Source organism: Schistocerca piceifrons, unplaced genomic scaffold, assembly GCF_021461385.2.
Source record: "Schistocerca piceifrons isolate TAMUIC-IGC-003096 unplaced genomic scaffold, iqSchPice1.1 HiC_scaffold_913, whole genome shotgun sequence".
NCBI classification, from domain to species: domain Eukaryota; kingdom Metazoa; phylum Arthropoda; class Insecta; order Orthoptera; family Acrididae; genus Schistocerca; species Schistocerca piceifrons.
In genome coordinates, this window is record NW_025729183.1 from 5,772,621 (window position 1) to 5,778,754 (window position 6,134).

Here is a 6,134-nt window from a genome sequence, read left to right on the forward strand (position 1 = left end):
TTTCATTATCTAATGATTATATTAATTAACAGTATACCTTATTCACCATCTTGACCAGTGTTGCCGACCGCCTACATCACACAACCGCACTCGGCTGCTACTACTGACCGACCGCTCTGCATGACGACTATTAGCGTACTGCACGCGACGACTACTGACAGAGTACAGCCCTCAACTACACAGAGCTACGGACTCGCAACGACTACTGACAGACTGACTGACTGACTGACTGACTGACTGAGAACCGCTCGCAACACTCGCGCAGTCCAGCGCAAACTCTCTGGTCACAGATGCTACAATGTCTCGCCATCGCTACTATGTTACATACGTGTTTCAGTGTCTTTTTCATTGGGGTAACGATCTTTGGCTCTTTTTATTCTGAATACAGGGCCAAAGGTCAACGCTGCTGCCCTTATACAATTTATCAGGTTTCATTATGTCTGTTGCAATGTTACATACGGTTCACTCTTTCATTAATATTATCGTTGGGTTTGTTTTGTAGGGACGTTAACATTCAGGCACATTTTTATTATCATCGGACTCTCTGCTATTTGTGCAGGGAGGTTATACCTGGGTCCATTTCCATTTACATTTTAATATTGATAGACTTTTTGTTTTCTTTTTTGTTTCTTGTTGTTTTTCCTTCTTTTTTTTGTTGTTTTTTTTTTTTTTTCTTTTGTTTTTCCCGCTCTCACCACCACCGCCGCATCACGCCTTCCGTTTTCTTGGTTTCTTTTCTGTTCTTCAACTGCTTCAACATCACCGCGCCCCATTTCCACACCACAGCCATCAGCCTCCAAGACGGGCGGGCGCAGTGTGCCATTTCCGGCGCACAAGCACACCCGTACGGTACTCTCCTCGCCCCCACGCCACCAACAACACAGCGACCACGCGGCTTTCAGGCACGGCACGGCACCGGCGAAATGCGCCGCCCCCGCCCCTCCGCGCATCCGTCCGTCTCGCCACGTTCACTGACAGCCGCGTCTGCGGCTACACCACGACAACCACAACACAACACCGCTCCCCTCCCTGGCAACTCACATTGTTTTTCTCCTCCTCTTTTGCACAAACCACAACGCCGAGCACAGGCGCAAGCCACCCACACCGCGCCCCTCCCCGTCCCGTCTTTGGCCGCCGCTCCTCGTTTCCTCGTTTGCCCCCTCCCATCTCCCGAAATGCCATGCCAGCAGCGTTACGCATGCCCCTCCCCTGTCCACACAACACTACCGCCTAACGAACAGCCTTTTCCGGGCCACATCCAGGGCACGCCCACCTCCAAACACTGCCAATTCACGGACGCACACACACACACACACACACACACACTCACTTTCTCGACACCTTTCTGTACGGAGGGTGCGTCATCTCGACCGTGACAGAGTGACGGCAACTATCGACGATCCATTTCCCCCCACTGGTAAAACATGTCCACTAACACCTACATACATCATTCAAGTACACAGACAATAGCATACACACAATGGGAGGGCACACGAACATGGACGGCACGGCACTGTCATACACTCTTCCTCAGAACCATATCAACAAACGTTACGTACATCCGGGAAAGCGAAAGCGAAAGCGAAAGCAAAAGCAAAGGCAAAGCCCAATGCAGCCGTCAAAGGTAACGTTCACCACGGCAGACACTTGCAGCCGCGCCGCCGTTAAACGCATTTCAGTGCGGCTCCAATACGCCTCCGACACGGGAACGTACGTTCCGTTGCTCTACGAATGCGTTTCTCCCCTTTTTCCCTTCCTCTCTCTTTTGCCCCCCCTCCTTGCACTCTTGCCTCATTCCTCACGTTCTGCCCAGACATTCGACCGATCAAAGTCAACCTCTCGTTACCGTTCTCAGCGCGACGGTGTACAACAGTATGACGGGTGTGCCCAAGACTTCGGTTCAGTTGCGTGACGCCGGTCTATCGCGCCGATCGACAGTTACTCAGGGGGCGACGGATCGGACCACGTCACCGACACACAAAACACTTTCAAACAAACAAATACATACCGGATGGACACAGACAAACACGTGTACAGACATTCGCCAAACAAACGACCGCCGCCGCCGCCGCCGCCGTCGTCGTCTAGCGTGCATCTTGAATGACGACATCGGTGTGCGTGCGTCGTACGCAATCAGTCAGACACGGCTATCAAACATCAGAGTCGAATGGTACATCATCGTGCGTGTCGCCGTACACGTACAGTACAATACAACAACAATGCGTCTTAATGGCACGTTCATTTCAACGTCACTCACACACCTCCACGCTGCAGTTACGTCGCACCATTGTCAAACTCGGCGTACAGCAAAGGGAATAGTGGGCGGCAAAAAAAACCAAACAAAAACATTTCACATTTCACCCTCGCCATGTATGATGTGCAAAAAAACAAACCCGCAAACGGCCGTCGTTACGGTGACACAAAAGTCGCCGATCACACTGTCCCCCCTCGCAGACGGGTAACACACACACACCAACAACACCAATGGGTCAAAAACCACGCCAACGAGGCGTGCCACCATTCCACGCCACGGCGACCAACCTCGTGGCCGTACCCCGCGCAACACGCTTTGACGCGCCCCCCCCCCACCCACAATCAAAATGCACACATACATCACAGCCGTCCACACAAACAACAACAACAATTCCGCCCTTCCCGCAAAAGGCAAGTTGGTGGCCCTGAAAAGGGCCGTTTTGCCGCTCTCGCAACGGAGGAGCCTTCTCTCTCCATCCTTCCTTCCATTCCAGAGCCACCTCCTTACTTGGAGCTCGTGTACTTGGTCACCGCCTTCGTGCCCTCGCTCACGGCGTGCTTGGCCAGCTCGCCAGGCAGCAACAGCCGCACAGCGGTCTGGATCTCGCGGGACGTGATGGTCGAGCGCTTGTTGTAGTGCGCCAGGCGAGAAGCCTCGGCCGCAATGCGCTCGAAAATGTCGTTCACGAAGCTGTTCATGATGCTCATCGCCTTCGACGAGATGCCCGTGTCAGGGTGCACCTGCTTCAGCACCTTGTAGATGTAGATGGCATAGCTCTCCTTCCTCTTGCGCTTCTTCTTCTTGTCGCCCTTCGAAATGTTCTTCTGCGCCTTGCCAGCCTTCTTGGCGGCCTTCCCGCTAGTCTTGGGCGGCATCTCGAACCAACGTACGGCAGCAGCAACACCAGTAGCAAGCGCTCCGCTCTAGTCAGCGTCTCCCCACACAGTGGCACCCGCCGCCAGCCGCCGCCGCACCTTTACCAGCTCGCCCTGTTGCGGCCGCCGACCAATGGGGCGCGCGCGCAACCGGCCGCCGCACCCGAGCCCATAAAGCACCCCCACCCCGGCTGCGCCGGCACGCACTCCGCTGCTCGACTCGCTGCCGCTCGCACCGGTCGTTTTCGTTTCCGTTTCGTGTGCACCGTCGCTAGCCCATCGCCATGTCCGGACGCGGAAAGGGAGGCAAAGTCAAGGGCAAGTCAAAGTCCCGCTCAAGCAGGGCTGGGCTCCAGTTCCCGGTCGGCAGAATCCACCGCCTCCTGCGCAAGGGAAACTACGCAGAGCGCGTCGGCGCCGGGGCGCCCGTCTACCTCGCCGCCGTCATGGAGTACCTCGCGGCTGAGGTGCTCGAGCTGGCCGGAAACGCGGCCCGCGACAACAAGAAGACGCGCATCATCCCGCGCCACCTGCAGCTTGCCATCCGCAACGACGAGGAGCTCAACAAGCTCCTGTCGGGCGTCACCATCGCACAGGGTGGTGTCCTGCCCAACATCCAGGCCGTCCTGCTGCCAAAGAAGACCGAGAAGAAGGCCTAAAGGAGGCCAGGCAATCGCAGCGCCGCGTGCTCCCCTGCACGCAACGCGCTTTGCCGGCTCGGCCCACAACAATCGGCCCTTTTCAGGGCCACCACACACACCTACGTCCAAAGCAAAATTTCAGTCGTCCTCGCCGCACCTTGTTTTGTTTTAACTTTGCACAGCCGCCGCCGGCGCACGTCCGCCATCTTGTCGTCCACACAGCCCGTGTGGCCCAACACACACACACACACACACATTTTGCACGGTCGCAGTCGCCTTCCAAACCGACAACGGCAGCAATAATGACCATTGTTACAGGGAGGCGTGTCGACACACCGCCCTCCACTCCCGCGCGCAACGGCCGTCGACACGAACGAAACAGCTGATCCGGCCGCCTATGCCCACACGCCTTGCCTCGGAAACCCCAACGCCGCCGCAAACAAACACACAGAGACAAACCACGCAAGCAAATAATCACCGCCTCTCGCACAACAACACACAGCCCGCCATCTCCGTCGCGATCGATACAAAGACACACAATAACAAACACACAAACGAAGCAGCTCCACACACAGCCAGCCACATGACACGTTTCCTTTCCTTCTCCCCTCCCAGTCACATCACGTCGCTCAAACGGAAACAAACAAACAAACAAACAACACAGCGCACACACGCAGCAACAACACAGACTCTTTCGCACTTTTCAACTTCCGAACAGTGTGGTGGCCCTGAAAAGGGCCGTTTTCTAGTCTCTCCCACCCACAAGCACGGCCGCGGGAAGGCCAGCGCCCGCTGCGACGCAGCCTAACCGCCGAAACCGTACAGGGTGCGCCCCTGCCTCTTCAGGGCGTACACCACGTCCATGGCCGTCACAGTCTTGCGCTTGGCGTGCTCAGTGTACGTCACCGCGTCGCGGATCACGTTCTCCAGGAACACCTTCAGCACCCCGCGGGTCTCCTCGTAGATCAGACCAGAGATGCGCTTCACGCCGCCCCTGCGAGCCAGGCGGCGGATGGCGGGCTTCGTGATGCCCTGGATGTTGTCGCGCAACACCTTGCGGTGCCGCTTGGCGCCACCCTTGCCGAGCCCCTTTCCTCCCTTGCCGCGGCCTGTCATCCTTCCTTCCTCGGGCAAAGCAACAACGTGCACAAACAGCAGCTGCAGCGGCTGGCGAGTCGGCTACGGTCTGCGCCCAGCGCGCCCGCCGCCCCCCTATATAGACTCTGGCCCGCCCTCCCCCCACCACGCGCAACCGAGGGCATATAAGCGCAGCACGGAGGCGCGCGGGCCCGTTGTCAAGGCAGCACCGGACGCCGCGCCGCACCTAACCTCCACGCACGCCGCTCCGCTACCGCCAACGCTACCGCCATGGCCCGCACAAAGCAAACGGCCCGCAAGTCCACCGGCGGAAAGGCGCCGCGCAAACAGCTCGCCACCAAGGCGGCGAGGAAGAGCGCGCCCGCCACCGGAGGCGTCAAGAAGCCCCACCGCTACAGGCCGGGCACCGTCGCCCTGCGAGAAATCAGGCGCTACCAGAAGAGCACAGAGCTGCTCATCCGCAAGCTGCCATTCCAGCGCCTAGTGCGCGAGATCGCCCAGGACTTCAAGACCGACCTGCGCTTCCAGAGCTCCGCAGTCATGGCCCTGCAGGAGGCCAGCGAGGCCTACCTCGTCGGCCTCTTCGAAGACACCAACCTGTGCGCAATCCACGCCAAGCGCGTCACCATCATGCCCAAGGACATCCAGCTCGCGCGCCGCATCCGCGGCGAGCGCGCCTAAACCGCGCCGCGGCACCGCACCGCACAAACAAAAACGGCCCTTTTCAGGGCCACTAACATCTCTCCGTCGCGAGCAAACTTTGTCGGTCGCCTGCCTCTCGCCCCGCAACCCAAAAACAAAAACCACCACTTCCCGTCCGTCCGCCACACCCGCTCACTCTGCCTGCCTGCTAGCAGCGCGCAACAATCACACATCATCCCTCCCCGGCGCTCAAAGCGCACAATGCCCAACGGCCGACGTCACACCGCACGGGTGGCTGGCCGGCCGCCGCTTTCGTTTCGAAAACAAAAAAACCCGCACTCCACTCCGACGGCCAACGGCCAGGCAGGCGCGCTCGCTCGCTCTACACGCCACCGAAATCCCCGCCGACTCCTTCCGCATCTCAACGTGCCCCCCGTTGCAAAACATAACACACACACACACACAAAGGAACAAAACAAAACAAAGACCAGACACGACTCGACAAGACAGACATCCGAGAAGAACGAACGCAGGCAAGCCAACCAACGTATTCAAACAAAACAACGTGACAGAAAACCAACCGTCGGCCGCCGCCACAAACACGGCGACAATCAACCACGACAA